The sequence below is a fragment of the Mirounga leonina genome, unplaced genomic scaffold, assembly GCF_011800145.1.
Source record: "Mirounga leonina isolate KUSES-001 unplaced genomic scaffold, KU_Mleo_1.0 Mir_150, whole genome shotgun sequence".
NCBI classification, from domain to species: domain Eukaryota; kingdom Metazoa; phylum Chordata; class Mammalia; order Carnivora; family Phocidae; genus Mirounga; species Mirounga leonina.
This window is the reverse complement of record NW_023270374.1, coordinates 20,285,336-20,301,965: the sequence shown is the minus strand read 5'-3', so window position 1 is coordinate 20,301,965 and position 16,630 is coordinate 20,285,336. Positions and strand designations below refer to the sequence as shown.

The 16,630-nt window shown below is 44.4% G+C and overlaps 1 long non-coding RNA gene across 1 annotated transcript in view; it reads left to right on the top strand.

The window, feature by feature from the left end:
- The first annotated feature begins 4,680 nt into the window (after nucleotides 1–4,680).
- LOC118011276 overlaps nucleotides 4,681–16,630 on the top strand; it is a 41,971-nt gene continuing 30,021 nt past the window's right edge. The window contains exon 1 of the long non-coding RNA XR_004679442.1: nucleotides 4,681–4,842. This is a non-coding gene — a long non-coding RNA (uncharacterized LOC118011276). The remainder of the gene's footprint in view (nucleotides 4,843–16,630) is intronic.

The following is a 16,630-nucleotide window of genomic DNA, read 5'->3' as shown; positions in this document are numbered from 1 at the left end:
TTCTTTCTTTCTTTCTTTCTTTCTTTCTTTCTTTCTTTCTTTCTTTCAGAAAGGGAGTATGCAAGTGGGGGAATGGGGTGGGGGGGCAGGAAGGGACAGAAGGAGAGGGAGAGAGAGAATCTCAAGCATTCTCTATGCCCAGCATGGAGCTTGACCATCACAGGGCTCAATCTCATGACCTGATCATGACCTGAGCCAAAATCAAGAGTCATATGCTTAACTGACAGAGTCACCCAGGCGCCCCATGTTCTATTTTTAAAGTTATTATCACAGTGATGACTCTAAGGCTTACAATATACAGCTTCCTTATCAGCTTTACTTCAGATTTTACCAGCATAATTCCAATGAATTCCAAAACTTTTCTCCTGTATAACTCCATACCCTTCCCCCTTTTATTCTATTATTGCTACAAATATTACACCTATATATGTTACAAACCCAAAACACATTGCTATAATTATTAATTTACAAAACTGCATGTCTTTTATAGAAGCTAAGTTTATTAAATTAATCTTATTTTCCGTTTCCAGTTTTCTTCATTCATTCCTATGGATGCCAGTTACCATCTGGTTTGATTAATTTCTTTACTTCAGTGTGTCTTTGCTCCCATCTGCCTTCTTTTTGCTGTTACTGTCAAATACATTACATTTCTGTTTTTTGTTTTTTAAGACTTTTTGTTTATTTGAGAGAGAGAGAAAGAGAGAATGCAGGAGTGGGGTGGGGCAGAGGGAGAGGAGGGGGAGGGGGAAGCATGCTCCCCGCTGAGCAGGGAGCCCGATGTGGGGCTCCATCCCAGGACCCCGGGATCATGACCTGAGCTGAAGGCAGATGCTTAACAGACTGAGCCACCCAGGCGCCCCTCAAATACATTACATTCTATACTTCACAGTTCCGATAACATAATTGTATACATATTGTTTTATACAATCACTCTTTATATCCGCTAAAGACAGGAGAAGAAATATGTCATTATGCCATCTTTTATAGTTTATCTCCACAATTATTTTTACTGGTACTTTTTATTTTTCAGTATGGATTTGAATTACGATTTAGTGTCACTTGCTTCAGTACATTTTAGGTAATAACATTGTAGCAATTCTGGCTACTGACTACCCGCCCCCCCCCTCCTCTGTGGTTATTACTCTTGTTTGCTTGATGTTTGTTTATTTGTTTAGTGACTTGGCTGAACTAATTCTGTGAAGTCTATTTCCCTGGCATTGGGCAGCCTCGGATGTCCCTGCTCAGATTTGTTCTTCTGGCTACCTAGGGGTCATCCTTGAATCCACAGAAGCTACTCAGTGGTCAAAGGTTGGGCTCAGGCTTCCTTAGCCAGTTAGATTGTGTGTGTGTGTGTGTGTGTGTGTGCGCGCGCGCCCGCACTTAGCCATCCCAGCTCAGGGACTTTATGTTTTGGGCCCACCTTCAGCCAGGGGCTAACTTGGAAGTCCTCCTCCACCACTCCCATGCCCTGCACGCATTTTTCAAGACTTCCAGGGATGCGTATGGCTTTCTTTTTACTCCTGGCTTCCGGAGAGTTCCCCAGGGTTCAAGGAGCTCATTGTTTCCCCAGTGTTTCATCAGAGGCTGTGCTTGAACTCCTGTGCTGGGAGGCTTCGGCCCCTTGTTGATTAATCTGTGTGTGACGTGGGGCACGCTTGCACATCTGACCCCATGCCCAGCTTCCAATGCTCCCAGGTATGTGCAGACTCCCGGGTCAGCTGTGACCCCAGGAGTGTTCTTCTTAGCTTTTACCCTGTTTCTTTTTGTTCAACTTTCAGTCCCTCTGCCACTTCACTGCTACCAGTATTATGGAGCTCAATCTCCCTTCACCAAGATCTCCTGGTTTTCAACAACAGCCGTAAGCAAGGAATTCTCCACATTCTCTTCCAAATAAAGTCAGCCCCCTCCAGGCAGTATCCTGGAGCTCTTCCTCCTTCCGGCCTGTCTCTTCCCCAGGGAAGACAATGGCTCGCTTCCCCAGGAGTGACACTCTTGCTCTGCAAGCTGACCAGGGGAGGGGTGGTAGCTTCTCTCTTCTTACCTTTCCCCGATCAGCATGGAACCTCCCGGTGAACTAGCTGGGGCAGGGACGGTTGGGGCCTCCCGATGTTCAGCCTGCCCTACTTGGAAAAGAGCTTCCACCACACAAACAGACTGGGTGGGGGGAAAGGGGGCCTCAGCTCCTTCATCTACACCCACCCAGATTAGAGGTTCTGCAACAGGGGGCTGGAGGAATACGGGAGCCTTGCCCTTCTCAGAGTGAAACTGTAGCCCGAGGCTGGGAACTGAGGGAAAAGGGAGACCCTGTCTCCTTGGCCATACTCACCTGTGGGAGAGTTTCCATCACACAGAACTGGGGGAGGAAGAGGGAGCAGGTCATGGTTCAAATACCACAGACTCTTGCTGTCCTTCTGAGATTTCATAGATATTCTTCAATGAATGTTTCTCCACTTGCTTTATGCCTTTAAGATGATTCTAAAGACTGGAAATATTTTTTTTAAAATATTTTTTTGCCACTCAAATCATTGTTTTTCTGTGAAGAGAGTCGGCCAGGCTCCTCACTCTGCTATTTCTGATGTATCTTAATATTATCATCTAATCTCAGTGCAAGAATGACCATGGAGTTCTTGCTTCTTCTTTCACATACCCAGCCTGCCAAGAAATCCTACTGGTTCTACCTTAAAAATTTATCCAGGATTCAACCTCTTCTCCCCTCCTTGACTGCTATCATCCTGGTCCAAGCCATCATCTTCTCTCATCCTACAAGAGCCTCCTCTGTGGGGTTATTTCCCAATGATGTGACCCTGTATTATCTCTCTCATCTCCTCTTTCTTCTGGTCACTCCACCCCAGCCAATCTGCTCCTCGCTGAACAGGCCAAACCTACTTGTACCCCAGGGCCTTTGCGACGACTGTCCCTCTGTACAGGATGCATTTCTCTAATTATCTACATTATTAATTCCTCACGCCAAGTAATTGCTCAATGTAATCTTCCTGAGGAGACCCATGCTGGCTACCTTTAAAAATTTTTTTAATTTAATTTAATTTTAATTCCAGTATATACCCTATCTTTCATACTATAGCATTCCCAGCTTTCCTGGTCCCCCTTCCCTGCTCTGCTTTTTCTTTTTTCCATGATGCTTTCCACCATCAAACATGTAATAAAACTTATTTACATGCTGATTATTTCTTGTCTATACCCCTTGCCAGAACCTGAGCTGCATGAGGACAGGCATGTTCCTCTTTGTTCACTGTTGCATCTTTAGCACTTAGAACACAGCCTAGAACAAAGTGCTCATTAAATATTTATTGGATGAATGAATTCACGAACTCTGATTAGTTATGTGGACAACATGACTGGATACAATTAGGGCAATAAATAGAAATCAGGATGAATTTGGGGCCCTGTGTCCAGAATAAACTTAGAGTTTAATTAATGTAGTCTGCTGACACATTTCAGACCCTTGTGGGGGAAAATGGAAATTCCCCACTGGTGTTCACAAGAAAATACCAAGGCAGAGAAGTGGTTGTTATAGTCTCATGCGAAAAGAGGTTGGTACAGTCTTGCAAAGGTGGGTGTGGGGTTTCCCTATTAGACTACGCACCTCCTCCTGACTAAACATTTAATAGTTAAGCCCAATATCTTAACAGAACAAAAGGGTCACAATCACTGGAGAGGGAGTGGTGGGGTTGTTTCACTTGAAATGGTTTCATTCCTTGTGATCGGCTTCCAGGTTCCCTCTGCCCTTTATTTACCCTATCCCAGGGGAAGTGGAATGTGGCTGGTGGCTAAATTTGGGAAGAGTAAACTCCAGTGTTCTGCTAGGGAGGGAGCCTGTCTGCAGGTACCAGTTCTCTTCTGCTCCTTTGGGCCATAAGTCTTACCCCCATCCTTCCACCCAGATGGGGAGGTCGGTCCCAGTCCATGCGGGCTAGGTAAGTCTGCTTTTTTCTGCAATTCAGATATCAGGCCCATTTTACAGTAAACCGTGCTTTCCACAATAACAGCCTTTCTAAGTAATAAGGGTGATAGTTCAAGCCTTCACATGCCACCCTTTGTCCTAATTCTCAAGTTATTGAGAACTCAGGACAGGGAGAAGGGTGTGATTCATGAGCCTCTTGGAAGACCTCCACATTTTTGCTCTCCTCATGTTGGTCAGAGCTGGTCCACATGGACACCCCGGCTGCAAGGGAAGATGAAAATGCTTATTTGGCTTTTCCAGCCCCTCTCTTGGAAGGCAACAAGGGAGAAGGGGCTTGGGATGGCAGCTGGTCAGCTGTACCTGTCACAGAAGTCATCAAGAGCCTTGCTCCTGAGACCAACTTCATCAGCCTCACCTGGGAGCTCGCAAGAAATGCAGACCGCCCCCCCCCCCCCCCGCCACCTCCTGAATCCGAGGCTGCATTTTAACAAGATGCCCAGGTGATTCATGTGAACATTAACAGCTAAGAAGATCAGGAGTCCACAAACTACAGCCTGGGGGCCAAGTCCAACCTGTCTTTATAAACAAAGTTTTATTGGGACACAGACATGCCTCCATGTTGATGTTATCGTCCATGGCCGCCTGTGCGTGACAATGCCAGAGTTGGGTAGTTGTGACAGAGACCACATGGCTTGCAAAGCCTAAAATATTTACTCTCTGACCCTTGGCAGAATGAGCTTGCAGTCTCCCAGTCTGGACTGAGCTGAGGGCTGAGAGTATAGCTTGGTTGACAATGCTGCGGACAGATGTGACAAAGAAACAGTAAAGACAGACATTTCTTTAGAATAAGAAAAACAGGAGGGCATGGAGGGAAGGAGAGGGAAGAGGCAGTACAGATGGAGACCCTGACAGGAAGAAAGGTAAGTCACATCCTGGGGGAGGGGCACGGTGGAGTCAAGGTTTCATATGAGAGCTTGAGGAAAGGATGGAAGGAAGACGTGGGGCAAGCATCCAGCTAATTGTTAAGGTGACAAGAGGGGCATCTACAGGCTCTTGGCTGGGTGGCCGTGGCATTTGGAATTTCCCACCATGCCGAGCATACAATGAGACATCAAGTGAGCATCTATCAATGGTTTTTGAAGGGAAAAAGGAACCTCAGGATACAAATTGAGGTTCCCGACAGAGCATTTTGCTTTCACTTCAAACGCCAGCCTCGCCTGCCTTCACACAAGCAAACCCTGTGGGATAGGGAGAGGACTGAGTCCTCCTAGTCCCAGTACACAGCTGGGAAATCGTGGCCAAGAGGGGGTCAGTGACAATCCCGAGGTCGCCAAGCCAGGAGGTCATCTGCAGCTGGGCCCGGAACCCACGCCCCTGGGCCCAAGACCTTCCTCACTCGGAGGCTGCTTGAGAACCACAGAGACTGGGGGCTGGGGCTTCCGCCTGGGACAGCTTGCTGTTCGTGTGTGTTGGCCGCTCAGGGACTCCAGTGATCTTTGTCAACAGATTGAAACACAATGGCAGGTTTTTGGAAGAGGTCTCTGATTTTGCGATACCTGGGCCCAAAAGCGAGGGTTGCATTTCTGCACCAGACTGAGCTTTTGCTGGAATGTGAGGTTGGGGGTGGGAGCCAGAGAGAGAGAGCAGGGTGCAATTTCTGCCAGGGCCTCAGGGAGACCAGAGTTGACAGGAGGGGAGAATGCCAAGGGCAGTCTCTGTGGCCCTTCTCCTTTTCTGGGCAGCCCCCACCCCTGCCTTTTCCCCAAACATCCTCCACCTCTGTTTCCCCAGCTGCCTGAGGCCTGTTCCCAGGGCTGAGGCTCTGGTGCCTGCTCTGATCCTCTTCGTTCCCCTTCCCAGACCCTGTCCAAACTTCTCTGGGCTGTGTCCTACCTCCTCAGGAACATTTCCTGAAACACTCACCCATGCTGATTCTGCCTGCCCTGCTTCCCTGCAGCAGAACCTGAATACGCTGGTGCAGGTGGCTTATTTTGGAGATGTTCCTCGGAAGCCGGACTTGGGGAGAAGGGTGGGGGAAGGGGGGTGTTAAGGAGGAAAAGTCCCACTGAGTTGTGTTATTAAGGTTGCTCTTTCGGTTAATGGCATAAAAATGCACCACCAGCACGCCCATTTTGAAGCTTTGGTGTAGAGGCATACAAATTTAGAATATTTTTCTCTTCTTGCATTAATACACCCTAAGCCTGTATATTTCCAGGAAGATTATCTGTGTTGAACTCTATTGTGTTTGGTATTAATAAAGCAACACTAACTTTCTTTAGTTGCTGTTTGCCTGGTATCTACTTCTATCCCTTTCCTTCCAGTCCTTCTGTGCCTCATACATTGAGTGTAAATAAAATGTAGTTGGAGTGGAAAAGAATCCAGCTTTGTTTTTTAATAAGAGATTTTTACTTTATATTCTTTTATTGTTATTCTTGGTATAACTGCGTTTTTCGACCATTTTATTTTGGACATTTTATTTATTCCACTTTTTCTGTTTTGTTTTTGTTTTTGTTTTTTTGTTTGTTTTTTGTTTTTTCTCTTCCTTGTCAACTTTTGGGTTGGGAGAGGTTTTTACTTCTCCTTATTGAAATTTTTGCATCTTGGTTTTGAAGTTATATGCTTTATTCCATTATTTTATCTTTGTTACTGAAATTTTAACATGCACATTTAACTCAATGACTTCCCAATCAAGAATTTTACCCTCCTTCTGGGCCCTATGGTAATCTTTGAGCACTTTAATTTTGACACCTACCTCTCTACTTACTTGTAATTTATATCCAGATTTTAGTTCTGTATTTAGTACTTTGGCACACAACTCAGGCATTAATATGATTATTGTTTTCTGAATCAGTTTCTGCTTAGATTTGCTCACATATTTTTCTTGCTTTACTTGTGCTCCATTCCTTCTTGCATCTCAGACCTTCCTCCAGGGATCATGGTCTTTCTACTGGAAGCATGTCCTTGAGAACTTCCTTTAAGAAGGATCTGTATGTAGTACATGCTCTAAGCTTATTTTTACCTGAATATTTTAATTTTGCCTTCATTTTTTTTTTATTGTAGCAATATAATTAAAAATTATCTTAGGGGCACCTGGGTATTGTAGTCAGTTAAGCATCCAACTCTCGGTTTCAGCTCAGGTTGTGAGATCGAGTCCTGCATCAGGCCCCGTGCTCAGCATGGAGTCGGCTTGAGATTCTCTCTCCCTCTCCCTCTGCCCCTCCTGCTTGTGTTCTCTCTCTATCTCTCTCTAAAATAAATAAAATAAATCTTTAAAAAATTTTTTTCTTAAATATGTTTTGGAATATCTATGATTCCTTTTCCCCCCTCCTCAGTATATTCATTACTTTGGCATTTTGCATACAAGTTGTTTTTAATTGTTTTGGAATCGGCTTGTCAGGTCCTCTAAAAAGGAAATATACTGGGGCCATGGTTGGGAGTAAACCCAATGTAGTGATCAATCTGGGAAGGCATTGCCATCAATACTGAGTCTTTACACATCTATGAACCCTGTGGAAAAAAGTAACCACTGCTTTTTTTTTTTCTTTTTGGTTACTGTCATACATGAGATTTTTTTTTTACCATTATTCTTTCTAATTTTCTATTTGGTTTTTGTTCGTATAGAAGAAAACTTTTGAATGTCATCTACTGATCTTGTGTCTGATTATTTACTGAACTCTGGTGTTAGTTCTAAAAGGTTTTGGTGGATTTATATTTGTTAGATGAACAGCTGTATTATTGTAAATAAGGACATATTTCTCACTTTTCTTCCAATAGTTATACGTCTAATTTTTTTTTCTTGTTTTATTCTTTGTCTAGGACCTATTATTGCAAAACATCCCTGAAGGCTAGCATCTCTGTATTGTTCCTGACTTTCATGTGACTATTTCTAATGTTTTACCATTCAGCTTGTTTCAAGTTTTCTGCAGAAAAAATTTTTAAAAATTTTCTTAAAAAATTTTTTTTCCTACTATTAGCTGAATGCAGTTTGCAAACAGTTGTGTGATTATGTGTGTGGGAGTTTGTTTTAGATCAGAGACCAGTGTTGAATTTTACTAACGGCCTTTCTGCATTGTATCAGTCCACGATTGCCACAATAACAATTATGTAACAATCACCCCATATGCAGTAGATTAGTACAATAATTAGTACTTACACATTTGTGGGTTGACTAGGATTGGCTGTTACAAACATCTCTTATCCTTCTTGGACTAGTGATCCACCAGGGAAGGTTCTATGACGATGCAGAAGTAGAAGAGGAGATGAGCAGAAACAAAGGATACCACAAAAGAGCTAGGCTTGAGACACACCCACTTCCACCCCATTCTCATTGGTGAAACCAAGTCACATGGCAAAGCCCAACAACAGTGTGAAGGTGGGGGAGGTATGCTCTGCCTCTGGACGAAGGAACTCAAAGTCACATGGCAGAAAGTGTGGATACAGGAAAGGATAGAAAACTGGGAAGAGGAACACAATTGATTACATGCATCTATTGAGATATTTATAGACTCTGTCTCCCACCCTTGGATGTTATGTACTTATGTTAGTAAATGTCAAATTGTTGAAACATCATTGCATGCTTGGAATAAACCCTGCTTGTCTCCGTCCCTTATTACTGTTATAATTAGATGGCTGGTTTTTATTTTCTAAAATTCTTCCTGTGATTAATAGGCTTCCACTGGTGATTGTGTAAAAGGGAAGACAGGACTCACTCCTGGGTGGGTTCTGCTAAAAGATTGTTTTGTGGGCGGGGGGTTCCCCCCTCTGTCTGAGGGGTAAGTAACCACCTGTGACTCTGTGCTTCCTCTGGCTGCTGGCTGTCCTGTGTCCTGATCTGGTGCAGGAATAGGTGCCTGGCTGTTGCTACGTTCCGCAGACTGGGGGCGGGGGGGTGGGGTGGGGTGGGGTGGGAGTTACTGAGTGGCCCTGATGACATTTCCCTGTTACGGGTTGAATTGTGTCCATCCAGAATTAATATGTTGGAGCTCAAACCTCCAGTACCTCAGGATGTGACCTTACTTGGAAATAGGGTCATTGCAGATGTAATTAGTTACAACAAGGTCATTAGGGTGGGCCCTAATCCAATAGGACTAGTGTCCTTATAAAAAGGGGAAGTTTGGACACACACTTGCACACAGGGAGAACATAGGCAGAGATCAGGGTGATATTTCTGCAAGTCAATGGACAAGATTGCCAGTCAACTACCAGAAGCTGGGGCAGAGGCATGGAATAGATTCTACCTCACAGATCTCAGAAGGAACCAACCTTGCTGATACTTTGATCTTGAACTTCTAGCCTCCAGATCCGTGAGGCAAAAAAAATTTCTGTGGCTTAAGTCATCTAATTTGTTGTACGTAACGGAAGCCCTAGGAAGCTAAAACACTCTCTTCCCCAAATAATCACACTGGCAAACACTTGAGAACACCAGCTCATTCTTTGGGCCGATTAATTTTTCGCTCGGAGCTCTCTAACACTTCCCTTTCCCTGGAGTTTATTCTCTGCCTGTGTTTTTATTTGATGTTGCTTACAATCTTCTTTCCTTCACAGATTCGCTACCATCAACTTTCTAGTCAATATTTTTAATCAAGTGACCTCAGGCTCATTTTCCAGGATGTGATAGACTCATTCCCACATTGAATATAAACTTCTGTCATTCTTGCAGTTTGGGGCCATCTATTTCCCTGAACCAATTTTGGTACAGCTTTTATGAACTCTATTTTATGTATGAAAACAATGATGCCAATAGGGTCAATTACACGTTTCTAGTCCTATAACCATTAGATGAAAGTTGCAGCTAGAATACGGGCACCCTAGTTCCTAAGTCGACATGTGTCCCACTGCCAGGAATGGCAGGATGATTGTCCGTGTGATGTTCTAGCAGATTATTAGAGTCCTCCTACAGCAACATGTGAAGCATTGTTCTGGGGCCTCATGTGAGTTCAGTGCTGTGATCGGTTAGAGATGTGTACTGTGCGTATAGGAGGAAGAAGTGGAAGTAGAGTGTTAAACCTGTTCTGTCTACACTAGTTTTGTGAATCTTCCAAATTTTGGCTCATACTCTTGAGATTTTAATTTGCAAAGAATGCAAAGGAACCCCCAAACGATTAATTTTATGTTGAAAAGATTAGCTAATCTGTCAAGTAGAGTAAAATATACTTTAAAAAAGTCTCGTATGTCAATTAAAAACTTTTTTTTTTTAAATGGAGGTGGCAGTGGTGTAGACTAAAGAGTGAGCAGGGTCCAAGCTAAGTGGTTTTAAAATGGAGACATCTTTGCTTCTTACTCCATCCTCTTTCTCTTATAGCATGTGCCTTTTGGATCAAAGAGAGTGTTTGGCATCTGTTTCATTCCCACATTCCTCCATCAGTGTTTTCACTTCTCTAGAAGACTGGCCTCTCTCCTGACTACTGAAGGGAATGAAAGAACTGGTAATAGTGGCTGCATGTGGTTCAATAATCACCTCTCTTCAGCTTCATTCAAGATTTGCATTTTAAAGCAGGCTGACAAGAGCTGAGAGGACTTAGTCCGCTTCTCACCCATCCGTTACCCCTCCCCATCGTCTTCACTTCTCCCTTCTTTCAAGTCTTGCCCGCAGATGTTGAGGGGAGCCTGTAGAAAGACAATACTCTGGGTAGGATTTGGGGCCATAAAACTTTCAATTGGCTAGAAGATGTCCTGAGGGATGGGAAGAGGGATCGGTTATGAAACCAGACTCCCCAGGGTTCAAATCCTGATTCTGCCATTCACTCACTAGGTGAACTTACACAAGTAGTTTAATTATCTTTGATCTCAATTCTTCCTTCTAAATCATGGGGACAGGACACGGATAAGCATTCCTATTTGTGGACTTGATATGATGAGTCCACAATATAATGGATATAAAGAACATTAGGCAGAGTATTCATTCATTTAGGCACGCACGCATGTATGCATCTGCCATTCATTTAGAGCATGTTTATGGAGGGTCTGCTATGTATTAGGCTCCGGGGATTTAGAGATAAACATGACATGGTTTCTATTCACGATGTTCTCAAAGTCTGGTGGGGGAATCACACGTTCCACCAATTCCAAGGATCATGTGCCAAGGTCATGAGCCTATGGGCACCCAGGAGCTATTCCACAGGAGGAAAGGGGTGGTGACGGGGAACATCCCCTAGAATAAATCTGGAAAGCTGAAGCTAAAGAGATGAAAGAGGTGCTTTTCGGGACGTGATAGAAGAGTGGCCACCAAAGCCAGAGGAATTTTCCCTTCATTGAGGAGCAGTGCTGTCTCTATGGGAAATGCTCATTTTTGGCTCTGCCTCATTTCTGGGGACTTGGAATTTGAGTCATCCCTGAAGGATCTTGTGAGATGAAGCCCTTCTTCTGTGTTAAGGAATGATGTTATCTACAGGATGAGATAAAGGGACAGCATGTTGGCAGTTGACAGTACCAGTCCTCCTTCGGCCCCAGGAGTCTGGGGGGTTGGTCCCATGGGGGCTGTTTCTGGGGAGGGAGGAGGCAGGTGGCCTAGGGACACAGCCCCATCTAGGGAAGGTGGAGACATACAGCGTGGGCCTCCCTGAAGAGGCCTGCAGTTACCCGTTTATATTTAGCCAATAAAATGAAATGTGCCTGTGGAGGGTGGATGTAAGTTATTATTTATTGCTTTGCAGAAAACTCCCACACAGGGCTCTCTGGCAAGGGAAACTTTGCAAAGAATTTCTGGCAGCAGCAAGGTATGCCTTTTATTTCCAGTGGGCTAAATGCTTTGCTTCCAATGTTTGTCAACGTGTCACCATTAAGAAGGGAAACAAAATCGAAGGATGCATTTCTGGCCAAACTTATTCATTAGGTAACCTGTATATATTGAGCACCTCCTCTGTTCTAGATGCTGGGGGTAGAGTGGTAGCTAAGTCAGATGGCCCTGTTCTGAGGGAAGTGGTAAAGACAGATGATAACAGCTAATAACATTTGGGGGTGGGGGCCCAAGAATCACCCCCTCTCCATTCTGGGTTCTGATGATAGAGGGTCATGAGACACATGAAAACCAAGATGTCATCAATGGCTGGGAAATACCGGATAGTCCACCAAATTCAGAACTCTCTGGTATCAGACAGATTGGAGAAGCTGGATGAGATTTGAAGCCAAAGTAGGACCTTCCCACTCTTTTCTCCAAATCTAGACCTTGGGACCTGTGCCCAAAAAGTCCTTAGCTCTCTCACCCAGCCAGCCTCAGACCTGTTGCCAGAAAACTAGAGAAAGAACAACTGTGGGAGACGGGCCAGCGTAGCCTTCCATATCCCACACTCTAGAGCTAATTAGGCAGAAAATAATTGCTCCGTTGCTCCAAAACAGGCCAGTTTCTTTGGTCACAAAGGCTTATATATTCTTATTCTGTCTCCAGGTCCTCTCTTCGGGAAACTGCCCCTCCTCCATGCCAGATGCTTCTGGAGAGCCTTGCCAGCCAAGGGGTGGGAACACATACTGAAGCTGGCCAATCAGAACACTGTTCATATAACCCAGCCAATCAGGGATCCTTGCTGGGGTTGATGTGGGTTGTGAGAGACAAAGGGTCTCTGCGATCTCTGAGATGCACTGTGAGGAGGTGGAAAGATCACCTGGAGCTTTCTTTGCCAGCAGGAAGAAGGAATGTAGCTTTAGCATGAAGTGACTCCTACCAGGGGTGTGGCCCCTTGGGCATCACTCTAACTTCAGAATCCCAGAATAGGGCGTGGAATATGTCCCTCAGGCTGGAGATAAATATAAATATAAATATAAATATAAATATAAATATAAATATAAATATAAATATAAATATAAATATAAATATAAATATAAAAATATGAGAGGGAAGGAGATTGATTTTAAGGAATTGGCTTGCCCCATTATGGAAACTGGCATGTCCAAAATCAGATGGGGTAGGCCAGCAGGTTGGAGGCTCAGGAAATTGTTGCAGTTCGAGTCTAAAGGTAATCTGCTGGCAGAATTCCTTCTTGCTTGGGGAAAGTCAGTCATTGTTCTAGTAAGCTTTCAACTGATTAGATGAGGCCCACCCACATTATGGAGGGCAATGTGCTTTACTCAAATTGGGAGTCCACCAATTTAAATGTTAATCTCATCCCCCTTCCGTCCACCCCCCCAAAAAACCCCACCTTCACAGAAACATTCAGATTAATGTTTGACCCAATATCTGGGCATCATGGCCCAGCCAATTCGACACATAAAATTTACTACCACAGGGATCCAGTCTTTGAGGCCCCGCATTGGTCAGTCCATAGAAATGGCTGCCCCCAAGAAGGGATGTAACCTTTGGGGAGGTAGCCCCATCCCAGGGAGGAGAGAGAGTCAACACTCTTGGCAGCTGAGGGAGCAAGTGTCTCTGGACAACACGTCCCAACTCTGCTGCACCTCCTCATGGCTGACTCAGGCCCTGTGCATCTTGCAGTCACTCACTCTTCATTGGGCGGTCATTCTCTCTCCTTACTGATACCCACTCTCTGGGGCAGGACCTGAGTCTCCTCACAGCCCAGGCCTGGGACACTACAATTTGTTATTTGGTTGTTTGCAGGACTTTCCTAGAAGGATGTTTCCTCTTTTCCAGCTTTCTAGTCAATATGAAAACATGGTAACTTCTTAAAAACAAGACAACACCCTGCCTTTTCTCTGTCTTGCCAACAGTTCTGATTTTTTAAAAAAGAGGGCTTAAAATATTTTTGAACACGAAGAACCTAATCTTTCTGGAGGAAGTCACTGGTAGTAACAAGCTTCCCATAAAGAAATGACCCCTGACCTCAGTTGTTTTGTAGAGAGGCCTCAGCTGGCCATCTCCTCCCTGAAGTGAAAGCTGCTAATGAGTTGCAGCATTCCAGAATGGAGTGTGGTGGTGTCTTCTCCCTCCCTGCCTTCCGGCCCCCCCTCCTCCTACCCTCCCTTCCTCTCTCTTCTCCAATTGCCTAGAGTCAAATATATGAGATTCTAGCCAGGGGAGGGCAGAAGAAGGAGGAAAGAGGGAGAACATGATAAGTCCGCTAAAGAGATGGCCCTCAGTTATTTAGTGGTAAGCATGGCCCACGTCCCCTATTCCGGGGCTCCTCAGAGGGCAGTCTATGAACCAGCATCATCAGTGAACCCGGTAGAACTTCAAATCATAGATCCCTCCCCAGTCCTGCTGAATCACAGACTCTTGCAGGTGAAGACCAGGAATCTATGTTTTCACAAGCCCTCCTACTGATTTCTGTGCATGCTTATGTTTGAGAAAAACTGTAAAACCTCTTTCCTCCCAACCACACTTTGGAGCTAGCGTAAGCAGAGTGGGCAACTGGCGATCATTCAGAGAATTTAGGGAGCAGCTAAATACGCTCCCCTCCACTCTCCCGTCTATGCAGAAGTCATCTACTTCCCACAGCATCTACTACCCGTGCCTAAAATCCCTCCATTAGAGCCAAAGTGTGGGCTGCCAGTCGGTCTCTGTGAAAATGCACCTTTCTTACCCCTTTCAACACACCATCTACTTCTACCTTTTGTTTCCCCTTTTCCCTCCTCAAGGAAAAGCTTTGGAAGAGAATGTTCAGACATAATGTAAATGGCAGGGATTCTAGAAACTGGGGTGGTTGGTAATCATGATGGTGGTGCAAGCTACTTTAAACTCAAGATGTTCAAATCTCAAGGTACTGGTCATAGGTGACAACTGACCTGAGCTTATTGGTCACACATCTAAGGACTGACCCACTATCTGACACCTGGTCGTATCGTTATAGCATTTCTCTAGACCCCAAGGTCACTGGAGTCAATGACTCTGTGTTCCGTGTAAGTCTATTTTCTTAATAGTAAGAAAATTAGCTTTTAGAAGTTTGTTGTATCATCTGTGAAGTAAAAGGAAAGACACTAATTTATACTTAGGTTTCCCTAAGTGTTTTGAGAGCATGCAGAGTCTTGTGTACCTAATGGTTTTAACATAAAAAATTGAGGGAGGTTGGGAACACATTCCCCATAGCCTCCTAGTGCCAAGCTCCTTGGACATGCTCTTTCCAGCAGAGTGGGGCCTGAGAGCAGGACTATGAGAACTGCTGTCCTTGCCTCGCCCACCATCATCCAGGTGTTACCATTGTCCAGAGGGCCTCAGTTAATACCCAGCATGGTACTGGCTCTTAAAAATGGTAATTTCTGGAATTGTGATGATTTTTCCTCACATAGCACAAACTGAATAGGAAAAATAACTGCCCACCAAGGGAGAATTGAGAAGCTTTGTGTTTCAAGGGCTCCTTCTGAAGAATGTTAGTTTTTTTTTTGTTTGTTTTGTTTTTAAACCAAGGGATGCAAAAGCCATTCGAGAAAGTGTGAACTAAGCTTGTCTGAAATAATGTAGCCAGGTCAGGTGTTTCAAATTCAGAACTGTGAGCCAGGAATTAGGCCTTGAAGATTCTCTTCTTGCCACCCTACCCTCCATGTCTCTGGGCAATGTCCCTGGTTTCCCTTGGACCAAAATGACAATTATCAGACAGTCTGAGAGATAATTTTGTAATGTTGCTATGAGACCACTTTAACTCTCTGAAAACTTAATCTAAATGGTGCTATAGACTATTATGGGGCAAAAGGATTTGAGTTATTTGAGAAAACACTTTCTAAACAAATAATATAGGAAGTAATCTGTAAAAGGCAGGATGCTGGAGGTTTGCCAGAGGCTGTCTTAACTCAACCTAGGTGGGAAGAGGAGGTAGACCGAAGTGTATCTCCACTTATGGATGTGTATTTACATCAAGTCATGATGGAAGGAAGCTTATGTGCTTTTTTTTAAAAAAAAGATTTATTTATTTATGTGAGAGAGAGCACGTGGTGCACATGGGGGAGGTAGAGGGGCAGAGAGAGGAGAAAGAGAATCCTAAGCAGGCTCCACGTGGAGCCCGACACAGGGCACTCTCACGACACCGAGATCATGACCTGAGCTGAAATCAAGAGTTAGGCGCTTGACCGACTGAGCCCCCCAGGGGCCCCAGAAGCTTATGTTCTTATCGCTGGTGATTTGGAGGCAGTCACTGAAACAGCCTTCACTCAATGGAGCAATGAGTTCCAAATATCCTGCTTGTTAGAGGCCTCCAGCTCCCTCTGGGAGATATTCCTGAGCACCCTGCATCATGCAGACAGGACCCTAGCCTCACAGACCTCATGGGCTGTTGGGGAGTAGGGGAGCCCTAAAGATCTTCCTGGTAGCCTTTTAAGTGGAATATCATCCTTGTCCCCTCATTCTCAGTTCCCAGGCCTGCTAGGGAAAGGCAGGAGGACCACAGGGTTATTGTGCCCTGTTTCTCTGGAGCACTTAGAATGTTCCAAATTGAGTGAGATGGCTTCAGATGGTATATTAGCCAGGGTTTTTCAGAGAAGCAGAACCAAGAGGATATCTATATATCTCTGTATATTTCAGACTGGAAGTTACACCATCAGCTCTCTTGGTTCTCTGACTGCAGATCTTGAAACTTCTCAGCCACTATAATCATATGATTCTTGATAATACATCAAGTGTATTCTTTATAATAAATATATACACATATAGATCATTATATATACATATAAATTATATACGTACACATTTACATGTTTATTTATAGGCATCAGATCAGACAATTATGGAGGCTAAGTCTCAAGACCCAGGAAGAGCTATGCAGAATATATGGGGAGAAAAACTAGCACAACTTAAGAGTAAAAAGCAAACAGTTCAATTAGAAAATGGACAGC